We start from the raw sequence: 17,365 nt of genomic DNA, 5'->3' as shown, positions 1-17,365 counted from the left end.
TCCTGATGGGATATCCTAGTTTGGGAACTACTCTTTTCTTATTTTGGGTGCTTTAATAACAGTCACTTGGTGAACAGGGATGCACATGGAGTCAGTTCTTTGTGGCTAAAAGCTTCCTGACTTTAAAAGCCTGTGGCTTAACTTTATAAGTGAATTTTTAGACACCTGGATATAGATTTGTTCTCTCTAAAGTGCACTCTTCTGCTCTTCTTTGCGGTGGTTTCTATCATGCTTTTTTCACACACAATGAATAAGAGCAAGCCTACTACTACACCTGCATACCAGTTCTGGTGGAAAGGAGTTTCCCAATAAGCAAGAAAGACAAATGTGTCTCCATAGCCAGGAGACTCTTCGGGATTTAAAAAGATGAGGTGCAAACCTCTTCACCAGGCTTTTGAATTCGTGTTGCCTGAAATCCTAATGAATTTTTATTCTATAAGGCAACATTGTACTCTATTTCCCTTCTAAATGATGTTCATTAAGGCCCAGCCTTAGGCAGGTCCTTAGTTCTCAGAGTATTTTTAAAAACACCCAAATTGTTGACAGCTGATTTGTCCTCTCTTTTGTGTGTTCACACCACTTGACACAAATTAAGGCATTTAAAGCTGTCAGGAGAAGAAACAAACTCCTAAAGCTTGTGCTTGGCAAATATGTTGCCTCTGGACTCTGAAACTAGAAACATTAGGAAGAATTGGGGAAAAAAGAGGAAGAAAACAGTACTTCAGTTTTTCTGGGCTGTGAGACAGAGAAGTGATCTATGTAGCAGAGAGTTCAGAGCTGTTTGTTTTCAAATGGATGTCATTCAAAGAGAACAGGTGAATCTGCAAAACACCTTCAGTGTTGAGCTCATTAACACAGTTATTGAGGATACAGAGAGTGTCTAGACTTTGTGAGAGAGAGACATACCTCTCTCTTTATATATAGAAGAAAAGACAATCTCAGACAAATTTAACACCTTTGAGGGCAGGAAAAAGGAGTGACATGGCTGTATGTGATGTGGAGAACTTAAACCATATTTGGAGTCAGACAGCCATGAAGGAAATGCTGTGACACTTGAAAAACACCACATCCTTATGGAATGGTCTCCACAAGTGTCTGGCTTTCGCACTGTGGAGACTTCAGTGCATGACACTAAAGCTAATAAGGCATCACTTGCAACTGAGAAAAAAGTCAAGAGAAAAATGACAGTAGCTCTGGCCACTTGTGCAATTTTATGTGTGAGTAAAGAACAAAAGATGGTACAAGGCATAAATGATTTTACAACACTTTTGCAACACTCTGTCTACAGAAGAGCTAGCCAAAGTAGCAAATGGAATAGAGACAATGAGTCTTAAAAATAGAGGATGAAGGGAGGGTAGTGCACAAAAGCAAGTAGTTTCCTTGAACTAGGGGAGACATCTGGGGCAAAACAGCAAAGCTGTGTTTCATCACCACAGAGTGATGAAACAAGGGAAAAGATGTGATTACAAGATAAAATATTTTGTGATTCTAAGATCCTTCGAGATGGTGAGCTTGGCCTGATGAAATGGAAAAGAACTGCCAAGAAATACTCTTGACAGAAGTGAATGAACTAAGAGAAAACAATAGTCTGTCTGTTTGCTCTCCAACTCACATTTTGTTGTCACACTCAGGCCAAAAATATCACTTTTAACACCTAAATTCCAATACTGTTCCATGCAAAAGAGGAAACTTGTAGCCCTGTAAGATATCTGTTTTGGGAAACGTGTTCTGTGTACATGGTGGCAATGGCAATCCATTTATATATACCCAGAAAAGGGAAGGACTATGTTACATTTAGTTATGTTGTTAGAAAAGAGGACTGGTATTCAGAGTTCTTTATTGGTTGTGCATATTCAGTAGTTGATTTCCCACTGATTTAAGGAAAGCAAGGGAAAAAATAATTTTGCAATACTTTTCCCTGCTCACTGTGTTTGGGTGTGTTGAAAACAACAAAAAAAAAAAGGATTGACAACAGTATATGATTGCTGAAAATGTCTCTTCAGCCTCTCATATTTAGTCCACATTATCCTGTGTGGAGTGATCCCAAGTAGAAGAGTGGTCTTGCTGTCTGAATTGCCCTCTGCTCTTTTCCTTAGCTTTGTTTCTGCCAAATACACTTTTCTCTGATCACAAGTGGCAAAAGCTCCTCTGCTAAAGAAACTTGATAATGCATCAGAGAAACTGTTGTGGAAATGGAGTTCACAGATTTTAGAGTGTGAATTGCCTTCTAGAGAAGGAGATTATTTTCTTTTGCTCATGTTCACTACATTAACAATAAGAATGACATGAGAGCGAGCACAGCTGAAAAACAAATTCAGAATCAAGTCATATGCAGCTGCCTTTAGCTAAGGAAGAGAAGGAGCAGGTTGTCTGAGACCATCCAGCAGAAATTTTCTTTCTCCAAAAGGAATATGTTGTTTTTTACGGTGACTTCTCCAGCATGGGATTTCTTATCCCACATAACATACAGCACAATGAAAATCCTCTGAGCAATTAAAAAAAAAAAATCAATCACAGTTAAGCCTGAATCCCAGTGACTCTCTACAGAGAGCATGAAGAAGGAGTTTCTGATGCATAAATTGACTGATCTCTTGTTTGAACTAAAGCAAGATATATAGGTATATATATACAGGAATAAAGGTAGATAGAACCTTCCAAAACCAATATCAAACCTCAGCCTTCCCAAACTGTAGTAAGATTAGAGTAATAAAATGCCATACAATTAAGATCTCTTTGTTTCTGATCATCATGATATTCTGTGGAAAGAGCTAATGAAATTTTCAAAGAAAATGCTCAAGAGCCATCTCGGCAATAGCTGAACAGGTGAAATATTTCTCAAATACAAATACACTTATGTAAAGTCTCAAGAGTAAAATTTACTCCAAGATCATAAGTATAAAATGCAGTAGAGGTATTTATTGTACAAATTGAACATTTTTGTTATATATCTCACTGAACATCAAGAATTTTAAGAAGCAGATTAAAGCAAAAAAATATTATCCATAATTTTATAGATGAAATTTTAAATTGTCTATGCTTTTGATTATACCAATATTAAATTGTTAAAGTAAATGAGCTCTGATTTGAAATTATAAAACATATTAAGCATGGGTTTGGAAACTGATATAGTGTTCCAAGTTGACAGTCTAAATTGACCTTATAGAAAGCTATAATAATATTCTTGAAACAGCATTAGAAAGCAGATATGTGTCTGTCCTTCTATAAGCCATTGCCATGAACGAACGAATCTAGCAAATTTTGGAAACTAATCTCTGATGTGAAAATATTCCTTCTTGAAATAAAACACAGCTGTATTCCTGGAGACATTAATGTCAGAGCAAAACAGTGCCCATCACATACCTAAAATAATGTTTTAACATTGTGTTTAAAATTAGAAAATTTAGGAAAGTGTTTATTTCTCCTCGTGGCACAGTCAAATAGCAAACCATGTAATGCAACAGGATATGATATGGGTGCCAAGCAGTGAGAAACAGGAACTGAAATCAGTATGACTTAATGCTGTTTATTGAATTATTTGATAAGAAAACGTTACTATTCCTAGGATTTGATGAGAACTGCAGTTTCATTTTAATGTAAAAAGCTGTTCTGGCCCTTATATGACTCAAAAAATTCCCTCTGATACCACTTGAAATACGAAGTGTAGATACAGTGTAATGTGGCATTTGGCTTTTGAAAATGTGGTTGCTGGACAGACGAGTGGTTTGGCTGAATTCCCCTAAAAGCCCAGTCTTCTGAGAGACATAGTGGTCAGAGTATTAAGACTGATTCCATAATGGGTTAGAGGCATGTCTTTAGCTGTCAGTCTTATGGTGAGTACAGGTGGGGGGCTCTGCCTGTGAATACTGTCTGGTTTTTTGTGAGCTGTTGTGCCATGAAATGCAGCCATGGTTGTGCAGTCTCTTTCTTCCTTTCACACCAGGGCAGGGCTTGCCCCAGAATGCAAACAAGAAGCAACACTGCATGGCTCATCAGCTGGTGATCAGCTCTCCAGTATCTTCCTTTGGCCCCCAGTGCTGAACTTCTTGCACCATTGATTACATTTATGTGATACTTCATAATGTTTCAATTCTGTCTCTCCTGACCTCTCTACTTCTTCTTTCCTTCCACTTGTCTCTAGCTAATATTGCAATATGGTCTCTTTGTCATTTTCCCATCATGGATGTTGGTGTGATGTAATGCAGGCAAGCTTTGGTGAAGCAATTTACACTGCTGTACCAGTTACAGCTCAGATTGAGATACGTGACTTTTTATTTCTCAGTTTTGTTTGTCAGGATTGCCACTTTGTCATCTGTTGTATTTCTTAGTCATGGAGTTTAGCAGGGAAAAATGTGAGAGAAAGGAAGAATAAAAAAAGGAGATTTGGAAAGTGAGATCTACATCACAGAGAGCTATATGTGCTCCTGTGACTGTTAAAGAAAATAATGTGATCTTGGTCTAGACAAATTTCAGAGATAATTTACTCTGACTTTCATTTCTGAAAGAGAAATTTTGAGGACGCTGCTCTTTTCTATGAAAAGAAGTCATGATCTACCATATTGATAAAAACTCATCATGAGTTTTTGTCTTTAATGACGCAGATATCATTTTTCCTGGAGTAAAGAAGAATGTGATCTGGCAGGGCATCAGCTGCTCTGTGGACACTTCCCATTCTCATGCTCCTTCCCTGAACTACTCCAGAAAAGGAGATGAACTTTGCCACGTGTCAGTACACTCCTGGGAGATTCTTGCCATGTCACTGGTGCACTGAAAGTACTCCAGCTTTCCTTAGAGTGATTTTCTCATTTGCCCAAATCATAGGTGGGCAGTTGCTCCAGTCCCCGGGGCCACACACTGAGCAGGGACAGGCAAAGGAGCAAGGGCATGGACTTCTGCAGGGAGCTGTGCTCTCCAAAAGCTCTCAGGGCCAGTGTGAGCCCTCATCAGACCATTGTGGCCACCTCCAGGTTTTTCCAGGTCTGAGCAGGGGGGCTCTGTCTGACCCACTCATGATCTGTACCCGAGCCTGATCCCAGAGAAGACTGGAACTCCATTGTTTTGGGCAATGCAGGAACGTGGGGTACAAGCTCGCCGTAGTAAGCAAAGAGCTGATGTACTAACATTTGAGTGGTTGTGTTGCACAGCCAGCACTGCAAAACAAATATTGATCCCTGACTTTGTGACAGTTGAGGGGATCTTGTTCAAGAGAGTGCTGGACACAGTACTCCCTGCTCTGCCATCTGGCTCCAGCTCCTTGGCTTCCCCAGGGGTCAGCACTTCTGGGACCTGATGTGACCACAGCTCCCGGGGCAGTTGGTTTCAGCCACAAAACTCCCTTTGCCACAAAGAACAAAGAAAACTCCCTAAATTTGCTTTCTGAATATGCTGCACTAGAATGGTAAGAAACCTGGCTGGCCCCCAAGTCTGACAGACTTCCCTGCCACCTCCACCCAGACTCCCTTCAGAGACAATCATTTTGATCCCAAAGGCAGTAGCAGAGGCAGCAGCAGATAGGGGACTCCAACATATTTGCCCCCACGGGTACCCCACTCATCTCCTTTCTTGTTTTGGGATCTGTATTTGACATGCTGACTTTGCAGAGACCATCAAACCTGTTCTGTTGACTCCTGTAAGCTACCAGATAAACAAAGCTCTCCACCAAAAGCTTGGCTAGAGCATTGCCTCCAAAAAGATTTCTAAGACAAACAGATCCACGTGGCATTTCATGTCAACTGGTGGTTCATTTGCAGAGCTCATCGTTCCTACTCTTAACAGCTTCCTACTCACTCTCCCATGGCAGTGGCCTGGATTTGCTTCCAGTCTTTGGCTTCCCTTCTCATTTCTCTGCTGCAGTGAAGACCCTTGTTAGACTGGCTACCTCCTCCCTACTCTCCCTTAGCCAGCCAGTTGATAGGCTTTGTGTCACATCATTGCTCTGAAACGTGTTTGTGAACACTGACCTTTCATTATGTTTCTTGTTTCTTGCTTTTCTGCAGTTTGATGAATTATTGACGTGACCTCCTGTTCTTCACCTGTACAGCCCTGCAACGAATGCTGGAATAGAAACCAAATTCAAAGGCAGTACAATTAATGAGTCAGTACAAAAGGATGGATGGATTTTAAAAGTGCAGAATCAGGTATTTTACCTCTGCTCCATAAGAGCTACGTATCTGACAAGTTTTTATTCTATGAACACTTCTGTATTTTTTGCATGGCATTGAAAGTGCTGTTCTCATTGCACAGTTAATGGACTGACTCTTCCCAAAATGTTAAATAGAAAATGTAAAAAGAAGAACAGAAATGCAGGCAGGTATACAAACCCCTGGTAAACCCATTTTTAAGACCAGAATGACTGGCATAAATAAATCCAAATTAAGCCCCAAGTTAATGTTGTAGGAACTGATCTTATGAAAAGAGAAAAAAAAAAGAAGGATTGGCTGGAATTCATGCTTTCCTTTATCATCTTTACATTTTTACTATGCCTCAGGAAAAAAAAACACAAAACAAAACAAAAAACCAAAACTTGTCCTGGTGGTGGTCCCCAGTTTTATTATTAAAAAAATACAAATAATTTGCTCTCTTGACCAGTGGGTAATTTTTAAAAAGAGTCTTAAATACAGACATGTGAAATGTTCTTAGTCCTACAGGAATTTTTTTTTAAGTGTGCTAGTTCATACTCTAAGTGGACAGGGAAATGTTGCCCCTGTAAAGACAAATATTTATTTTATTGTTGAAAGCTCTGTGCCGTCGTTCAGCCTTTGAGGTCTGAGTTTGCTGAGAGACAGCTTCCACCAGATAATTTAAAGTCCTATTCTGAATGCTTAAGAGATTACAGGCCTCGTTTTCTAGAGCACTTGTTAAGAGTTGTTTCCCTGTAGTGTGAATGAGGAGTTGTAATCCCTTTTATTCTTCTCTTTAAGTATGTTTATATTGGTAGGATCTAAGTCTGCCATTCTGCAACAAACAGGATTAACACACTGCCTGCTCCTGCTATACCTCGGGGGGTGCAGAAATGTGCGTTTCTCTTTCCCCCCACGTGAGCATGTTTGTATGTATTTGGCTCACAACAAAACACTGAGCAAAGGACTGCTGATGTATGTGCAACTGTGTCCCTTGTCTGTCCTCCCTCTCAAATCCTTGGGAGTTTCCTTAGGAGAAAAAAGCTGCTAAGTGGTGTTTGGACTTCTGTGAGTGACTGTTTCAGGGACTGACACATCTCCTCTCAGCAGTGGTCTTTTCCCTTGTTGCAATCAGTTTTATTTCATTTCCCATAATAGGACACCTGAGAGTTTGTGCTGTCGCACATCTTCCCGAAGAGTTGTGTTTGTTTAATGTCTGTTATTAGGATTTAGCGTATTTTGGCTGTGGGAGACAAGACAACAGATGATTAAGAACTTTTCTGGAAGGAATTTGCAACTTGTTTATGAACTAAAAGAAAGGCTGGGATTATTTTTTTTGCCCACTCAGTGTATAACACATCATCCTTGAAAGAAAGAAGCATTGCCCTTACAGCTCATAAGACTGCTTTAGAGAAAATATTGGGGGGGTTTAAGGTGTTTCTATTTGGTTTGTTTGTTTTGTTTTGTTTAATTTTTGCTTTTCAAATGGACCAGATTGTGCATTAATTGTATTTTAGGGGAGGGAAGGAATCCAAGTTTTCTTGCCTGCTGCTCATATATCTACACAGCCTGTGCAATCCACACTAAGCTCTGCTTTCAGAATATCAGGACAATGGCAAGGGAAATGCACGTATGAATTCATGTGCATGAGGCCAGCATGGATCCACAAGAAATGTAAGATGACATGTTGTTTAAAAGCTGTGCCTTTCTCTTGACCATTTCCTCTATGAGAACCTCCACCCGGGAGCACAGAAGGTTAGGGAAGAAAGCAGTAGGAATGAAAACCACAGGAATGCATTGGCAACACAACACACATCACCGAAGCAACTCAGAATTCGGCAGACTTTTATCTCTTACTTTGATCTCTGCCTGCCGTACCGAGATTTTTCAGTCAGATTTTAATCTGCTGGGAGAAAAAGTGCGAGAGCACGTGAGGTAAGAGCGTTCAGCTGGCCAAACACCTGTTTTTCCACGCAGGGCCGCGCAAGGTTTTCCTGGAATCACAGTTGGAAGGGTCTCGGTGGAGCGTGGACGCGGAGCAACTTCCTCTGCCGGCGCTCACGACGCGCACGGGCTCCTCGCCGCGCCTCTCTCAGGGGCTGCCCATGCCTGTCCACCCACACAGCCACAAAAGCAGAACAGGCTGTGAGAACACGGGTGAAAATCGTGTAGCAGCTACTCTGTAACACAATGGAAAATGTTGAACAGAGTGTTGCGCACTTCCGAGTGAGCACAGCACAGCCACCGGCTGCAAGGGTCTGTGAAAGCGCCCGAGTGCCCAAATCATTCCTTGTGAGACTGATGGACAGCACCCCTTCCTAATGGGAATGATGCTAGCTTTGTCAGCAGTGCAAATATTTAAGAGTATTTGGGATAGTTTTGTTCCTGAGATTTCTGCTATTTAGACTGCAATGTTAGATATGCATCTGACATGCCTTACAAGTGTTTGTAACCTCTTAGGAATTAATCAAGGCATTAGTCTCTCCATTTCTAAATAAGACTCTGTGCCAGTAGCTTTTTCTTCCAGCCAACCTCATACTTCAGTAACTTGTCTGGACTGTTTATATCATCATGTCTCCTAGGCATATTTCTTCCTGTGTTACCACCTAACAGTGTGCTTTAATTGTAACTAAGAATTTTATCTTTGATTCATTCTCTGACTGTGGTTTTGTGTGGAGTTAGTCTAGTATGGTCCTGCCCAAGAAGAATCCATCTGGCAGTATTCTTGTTCACACTGGAAGGAAAAAAATCTTTGGGAAGTCATTAAAAGGAAAGTGAGTCCTGTGGGGAAGGATATCTGTCACTCTAGTGTCATGGCCTTGAGCATTTTCTGTCTGAGCCATATTTTGTAGAAAAGATTAACTTTCTGCTGACCAGTGGCAGACTGAGAAAGTGTCTAAAGAGCATGTTGTGAGGTTGTTATAGAAATTGGTGGTGTTTCACTGGATTTGTGCATTATGATGAGGTCCAGCTTTTGAATGGCTGGGCTGGGCTCTATGGCTGGGCTGCCTTTGAAGTTGCATTCAGAGACAGGCAGGTTTATTATTCTGCTGATGGGGTGTAGCATGCTGAGAAGAGAGAGGTTCGTGAGGCTGGTCACTGTCTGCACTGATGCCTCAGCAACAGGCTTTGCTGAAAAGGTGACAGACTTTGAGCCAGGGACAAGGCCACAAGGTGAATTAGTCTGGGTCTGACATCGAGAAGGTGCTGGCAGAGCTCAGTCTCCTCCCAGTTGGCCGTGGTGCTTGTTTCGATAGTGCTTTGTATGACCTTTCCTCAAGTGCTGAAAGCAGCTACCTCTTGCAATTATCCAGTAAAATAATAGCGTAGCTGTAATTTAATGTGGTTGTTTTGGTTCAGTGTCTGCTTCTCATCTGTTGTCAGACTGGATGGGAATTGAGGTTGCCCAGAACAAAACAGTACCATACAGGTGGAATTGTACTGGTTACACTGACATAATTTTTTGTTTTCCTGTCAGCTCTCAGGAGACTGTATTTTCTTTTTATTATCCTGTTTCTATTCAGATGTGAAAAACCTTGCAATTACACCATCAGAAACAAGATTAAATACTTTGAAGTATGTTTACAGAATGATTTTTCTCTTAATTCACCAAGACTCAAAGCTTTAAACTTGTGGACTGAGAAATCCTGCTCCTTTCTCAGATTCACAGTCCTGTATCGTCTTCTCGAAATGAGAGACTTTTAGCTATTCTTGGTTATAAATAATCATTGTTTAGGTAAGTGTTTGAAAATATTAAGGAGAAAAATAGTTTTATATGCTCGCGTTTATGTAAAAGACCTGATGGGTAATGATGGAAGTTTCCATCCTCCAGGCAAGTAGGTTCTATAACTGAGTACATACAGGGTTGAGTGGGACTACCTCAATAAGTTCTTTACAGAATCAGGACCTCAGTGGTCTACTAAATCACCACAAAGATTAGCATAAACTCTGTCTCCGTGTAGCTAATGAAATAGCACAAAAACAATCTCAACCTCATCTCAAAAAAAGACAATAATATGGTTGTGGGAGGAAAAAAAGGTGTGTGTTTTTTACAGCACCATGGAAGAAATATGAATAAACAAAGCTGCAGTCTAGATCTAAATCAAGACCCTTGAGAGTCATTGAGATCTTATTTACTGCAATGAGAACTGAACTGGGGCATAATAGTGAAATGCCTCAGAAATCTCATATATTTTGGATAGCCCTTCACCTGAGAGGCAATGTGTTTTAGCCAGTGCTGGCTGCAGCCTTTATGTATCTACCATATACTTGCAAATGTTAATTGAGCAGTTTCCATAGAACTGGGGGGGTCATTGGTCCAAACCAGGGAAGAATTTGTTAGGTCCATTTTTCAAGCATGCCAGCAGACAGTGTCATCAAATACAACTCTATTGTATTAGGAATGTTTACCATGTTTTTTAGCACATTTTAAAAGAATGTTTTTATAGCAGCTGTGGCAGAAGTAGATACTGAAACTTAGTCATGATTGTGCCCAAACAACCACTGTCTGCTTGTGATTTAGCTAAACAAGTATGCGACCTTATTGTCTTCCATCAGCTTTGAAGAATTAAAATAAGCATATTTTATTTGTCAAGGGAAGAGTTTGAAATGTTTTAACATATTTTCATTGCATATCAAGCTTAGGGCAATTGTGAAGAAACTCTTTGCAGTTTATGTGATAATTTCATTCATTATGAGATGTGTTTCTGGGAAGAGACTTGTTCTTAAGGAAAAAAAAAGTTCTAGGAATGCAGGAAGTGTGAGGAAATCCTGTCTAGGACATTATTAATATCTCTGCCAACTCAAGAGATGTCTTTGGTTCTTTCAGCCTGGGGACAACATTGTGAAGTTTCAGATTGGGTGAAAAAATTTTTCAAGTCCCAAACCAAGGTCAACCAGAGGATCAGATCCTAATACAGTGCTGAAGTACCTACAGATAAAAGGGCAGGCATTATTCTTCAATAGTAAACTAAGAGGATGGTGGGAAGAGCTGGCTGTTTCCTCACAAAAACTAGGGCCAGAAGTGAGACAGCCCACTCTGTTGGCTCTGGACACAACCCCTATGGCTGAGCAGCTGCTCTGGTGCTGTCTTACAGGAGCAGCTTTGAACTAAGCCACTGAAGTCATGACAACCCATTTTATCCACATTTAAACTGCTTCTTAGGGGTGCCAAACTATAAACCCAAGTTTGGCCTCAAATACACGATGGCTATAGGTACAATAACAGGTGTGTAGGTGCCTGGAGGACTCCTAATCATACATAAACCCCCAGACTGGTCACCTCTAAATCGATGATGCGTTGTTTCCCACGATTATCAAGTTTGGATTTTATCTGCATGACACCTCTGTGTGGTCAAGCCCTTTTCTTTAAAAAGAGAAAAATCCACAATTGTGTGCAATTCTCAGGCTGCAGTGTCAGCCAGGCTTTGATACTGTGTGGGGGCAGTGATGCCATTTGACATAATCTTTGTATTGTGAGCTAGATGGGGCAGCCACCTTCTCTGGTGAAGAGATGTCTGCTGAAGCCAACACAAGCAGATGGCTCTCAAGCTTTCTGAGAATCAACATCCCAACTCTGTGGGGTTGGGCTTCTCCAACAAATGGTACTGTAATAGCAGGAATAAAGTTATAATGCTTTAACTTACAGAGATGGTTTATAGTTCTTTTAATCAGATACAGAACTGTTCCTGGTTTCGAAGAATTGAAATTGCAAACAATTGTAATTAGGATAACCTATTCCTTGGAAAAGCATTGAAATTCTTGAAGAAATAGATGTTGTAAAGTGATAAACACAAGGCATAATAAAATCTAAGTGTTTTCACTTTATTAGTTCATACGCAATGATTAGTGCATCAAAACAAGAAACACAGTCAGATGCCTGTGGCATGCACGGACTCCATGGCTGCATGTGTGCTGTTTTAAAGTCATTTAGCATTAATCCATAACAGATTTAGGCCAAGAACTTTGTCTAGGACTTCTCACGACTACAGGGGATTTCAGATCTTAATTCTAGTGTAATATACTGTGTTTAATTTGTGCAAGAGGGATTCCAGGCTTTCAACGTTAGCTATTTACTCTTTCTCTCATCGTTGTAGGCCCTCTGCTCCAAACTTTGGGTAGGTTCCAGCTGAGATCCACCCTTCATCTTTAATCTAATGAGTGGTTGATGTTTTAGCTGGAGAGGTACTGCAGAGGCTGCTTCCCCCACCTAGGCCAGGAGCTGAGAGGCTTAAAGAGCAGGGAAATAAACTGGGACAGCCTTTAAGGGAGAGAAAACATTGTCACCCTAGAGGACAAAATGTGCTTCAGTTGGGAAAGACCTTTCCAAACTCTGAGCATGAGTAACGAGGGGAAGCAGTGGGTTTTCTGAGTACTTTAAAGTATTGAGTAGCTTAAAGAGACAAGAAACTGCTTGTTTTTGCCCAGAGGAGTGGCTCCCCAACACTGCCAGGAGCTGTTAGCATTGGTAGACACTCCGGGCCATGGGGAGGAGAGAGGAAGGGCACAGGGAACACAAGGCCTCACTGGCTTGAGCTCACAAAAAGAGTCTCCCAAATCTTCTCTTTTGAGTATAGAAAGATGCATCAATGGAAGTTGTTTGAGAGCGAATATGCCACTTCTAACATGTATAAAGATTTTTGTAGGTTTGGCTTAATGATACGTGTCAGAGAGAGAATGCTGGGGGGACATTCAAGACCAGTACAAGGCTACAGACTGCACCAAGCAGCCACTTTCACCAAGTCTCTTTAAGGCCCTGGGTCTGGATGAGATCCAGGAACAGGCTGAGATGGATTTTGGGATGTGCTCAGTATTTGTAAGTGACACAGGGTCCTTGAGGTATGGTACTGTGGCAGAGAGCACACCCTCTCTTGAAATCTGGTGGTGTCTATCGATGCATACACATAAAAAAAGTAATAAAATGCAAATACAAGAATATGAGCAAAAATTTGCATAGGGTTAATCAAGTCTGTACATAGGTCACTCCAGAGAGACCCTGAAAATAAAGAAAAATAAGGGAGAGAGAGAGGACTGTGTGCTGTGGCTCTGCTGCCATTCCCACAGTTGCCAACCCCAAACCGGGTTGTCTGTGCAGCACTTACCAACCCCAGTGGTGAAGAATATGCCTGTGTGAAGGGTTAATGTGTTTGGCATCACAAACTCAGTCTTTCCATCTTTTTGTTAACATAACCAGGAAAGGTATGGAGTCATGGAATCATAGAATAATTTGGGCAGAAGGGACCTTTATGGGTCATCTTGTCCAACCCCCTGCAACAAGTAGGGACATCTTCAAATAAATCATGTTTCTCGGAGCCATGTTTTCCAGGGATGGGACATCTACCACCTACATGGTAGGTGTTCCAGTGTTTCATCACCCTCATCATATCACAGCATCATTAAGGTTGGAAAACACCTCTAAGGTCATCGTGTCCAACCTTTGACCAAACACCTCCTTGTCAACTATGGCACCATGGCACTAAGTGCCACATCCAGTCATTTCTTGAGCACAAAGCCACTTGTAAAACACTTGTTCCTTGTATCTAATATAAATTGACCCTCTTTTTAGTTTAAAAACATAGTACTGGTAGAAGGACTAGCATAAAAATAATTTCCATTACCCAGAACCCCAGATTTTGAATTACTGTGCTGCAGAATCAAATGCACAGGGTTTACACCACAGAACTGTTATTGGCATTGGCACTGGCACTGGCAGGGAAATGAGCGTGGATGCAGTCAGACACTGAATTGCACAATGTTAACATAACTTCCATATATGTAAGGATTTTTCCAAAGGGCATAATTTAAAAATAGTCTAATAGAATAATTTGTGTTGCATTGAATTGCATTAATGTGGAAGAAAATATTCAGCAGTTCATGATGGGAAATACAAGCTCCTGGAATGGACACAGTTGTAGTGAGCCTTGTATATCATTAAATTGTGTATACTCTTAGAAACCCTTTTGTTCAAGCAATTACTTCTATATTGGAAATTTAAATCACAGTGCCAAATTTTATTTCATTTTATGCAACAATTGGCAAGCACAGAATCAGCTTTCTGCTCCCTGATGTGTTATATTCAATAAGGAGGCTTTTTTTTTTTTTTCCATTAGGAAAATGCAACAATACTACTGGGTCAACAATACTATGTACTGCTTGTGTACTTGCCTTTCCCACCAGAACCAAAACTCTGTGGATTATACAAGTGTACAGAAAGACACAACAGAGAACTAGGAAGCAAAAAATGTTCTCCAAGTACTTGATATAAAAAAAGCTTTTTATGTCTTTTGCTTTGCTTGTTTTTGGTCGTTTTGAGGAAGGCTTGAAACTAGGATGAATTAAAAGTTCAGGACTAATACACTAATACCCGATGAGAAATACTAAATTGCAAGAGAACCTGGACATCTTTTGCTAAATAGTTCTTTGTTAAAAAGTCTATGTGATTTCTTGTCAAAATTTTAGGCTGACTGTAATGCATTAGAAAAGGGGCAGCTCTGTGTGCATACCATAGTGTAGCAGGAGTAATATCTACTTCTACTGCATGTGCTATTTCCTCATTAAAACCATTGGGCAGTATTTGCTCAGTTAATCCATGATTTCATACCATGTTTGTTTGCTGACCTTAAGGCTTCCCAGGTGTGATCACCTTTTGCGGTAATATCAAAAGGGAAAGGACACAGATTTTGGCCCTCAGGCAGATCAAAGCAGGTACCTCTCAAAAATGATTTTGCTCTGAACTAAAAAATTGCTTTGCATAATCGTCTGAGCATTTGAAATTATCCACTGAGGACAAGAATGTGTGCTTATGTGGCATCAGCTTTTGGTTTGGATTTTCCCAGGAGGACAGGTCTGAAGCAGTACTTGCCGTGGAGGTTGAGTCACTGCTTGGCAGTGGGGCTGCTCCTCTGCGTGGGGAAGTCACTCCCTGTCTGCAGGCAGCCTGCCCTCCCTTAGAAAAATAAATAATCCACCCAACACAGTTGTCCTTTGTTACTCCAAGCTCCTTGAGGCCTGAGAAGCTCCTAATACAGTGACAAGAGCTTTGAATTGTTGGAGCAGCTGAAACTGTAGGTAACAGCTTCAGAGTTAATGGTTTTACACCCTGCAGATACACCAACAGCCAGCACTCCGTTGTGGTTGCAGTACTTCATGAGAAGGTTTCGTTTTCTGAGCTGAATCCCACACTTCAGCCTGCACCCTGTGTGCTGCTCACACCTTACACCTGCCCACAGACCAAATCCTGCTGTGCAGGGTGGACAGGCTTCATGTCCAAGTGGAGGATTTGGCTGCCCAAAGGTGGGCAGTGGGGCCGGGATGGATGCCCTGGGCATTGGAGACAGATCTGGAGGTGCAAGGTGGACCTGGGGACCAAGGTGTCTCCAATGGCCTGAAAGTGTTCTGGCAATTGAATCATCCTACTCATATCCAGCGGTGAAAATGGCCTTATCTCAAAGTAACATGATCCTCCTCGTTATGGAGAAGAACCCCCCAGACAGGCTGCTGGCCTTGGATAATAAAACAGTTGCATTTCATGTTAATGGAAATTGATGCTTGGGCTTGGGAGTCCTCATTAAAGCTCTGAGCTGTGCATTTGTGTGGGTGAGAGGAGAACCAGAAAGACGGTGTGGTTCATGACAGCTTCATCCTCCTATTGCTCAAGAGCAAAATTTCCTAGAAAAAAAAAAATTCTCTTTGATCCAAAATTTTGAGCATTCTCAGTGAGGATAGAAGGATGCTGACCCACGGTGGGAGACCCTGGGCAGGAACACTCGGAGCATATTAACTCCATTCAGGGGAGCAAGCATAAGAATAGTTGATGTTACTGGAATAAAAACCTATCCACACTTCAATCCACTGAAACTTTCATTCTGCAACTGGCGGAGCTCGGCCTCCCCCTCCTGGGGACTGAGCGAATGGGCAGGAGCAGGCAGAGGCTTTTCCTCCTCCCGTTGCTCCGCTGTGAAACTGGTTTTTAACTGCTCAACTCTGGTCATTTCTGTCTTTGTGCTCCTAACGCGCTCCTAACGCCTCTCCTAACGGGAGGGGCAAGGTGATTTGGAAAAGTAAACCTGTTGCAACAGGATGAAACCTGCTATAATAGTGTTTTTATCTCTATTAAAAAATAATTAGAGTCTAGTCATCAAAGCCCACAATTCCTGTTTTGAAATGATCACTGGTGATAATCTTTGTTGGTCTGGTGCTGTAAATAGAAACCCTGCGTACACCTAATAAAGAAGTTATATTCTGGGTCACAAGGAAGTAACTTTGCCTTCTTTAACTTAAAAAATCCCTTTAAGGGTTGAAAAAAAGTGATTTGAAAGTTCAAGGCTAATTGATCTTGATTCCCTTTTCAGAAGAAAAAGTGCAAGATCTATTTTGAAAAAAAAAAAAAAGCATGTGTTATTATAAAGATGTAGACAAAGGAAGACAGTGTAGTATTGATCTGGTTCGGTAATAACATCACACTTTTCAGTTAATCTATCAAAAGACAGTGGAACTTTATGCCTGAGGCAGCAGCATGTCAGCTGTGCATGTTATTTCTTATTTCCTTTTAGTAGCCTGTGAGTGCTCAAGCACAGATACAGAAGACATAGCTGGTTACTCATGGCTTTAACACTCATGGAAGTGTCAAGAGCACATAATCACTCGAGGCAGTAGCACCTGTTCCTATGAAACAGAAAAGTTTCAGTGTTGTACAGGTTCATTTCCATGAAGTTCAACTTAATTTTTTACTCCTCCTCCTTTAAATCAAACTCAAGAGAATGACCTTTTCCTCTCAGATTTCCTTTTTTTAAAGAAGCTGGTACATATCCCTCCTTTGATAAAGTGCATAACTTTAAATGAAGACAAGTTCAGGAAGATTAAAAAAGAAACTACTATTTGTTTATGCAAAACTTGGCGTGTGGTAGGCCTGGAGGCACAAGGAACTTTTGTACTTTTATTAATGGCAGCAATGCTACATATGTCCATAAATCTACCTATATACCTTTTATTATTTTCTAAGACAGCTTCCAGAAAAGTAAGAAAAAGGGCTCTGACTGTCTCAAATGTGCAGTAGACTTGAGCCTAAATGTATCAAGAGAACAAACAGCATTTCTTTGTGGTTCAAGGGGCAGAAAATATTAAAAAAAAAAAAAAAAAAAGAAAATATTTTAATCAGGGCAATTAAAGTTGCACCCTATGTAGGGCATCTAGGAAGATTAATGGTTCTCAACATTGGCCAGTGCCACCCCTCCAGTAGTAAGTAATCAAAG

Source organism: Pseudopipra pipra, chromosome 2, assembly GCF_036250125.1.
Source record: "Pseudopipra pipra isolate bDixPip1 chromosome 2, bDixPip1.hap1, whole genome shotgun sequence".
Lineage (NCBI taxonomy): Eukaryota > Metazoa > Chordata > Aves > Passeriformes > Pipridae > Pseudopipra > Pseudopipra pipra.
Note: the sequence above shows the minus strand (reverse complement) of the source record.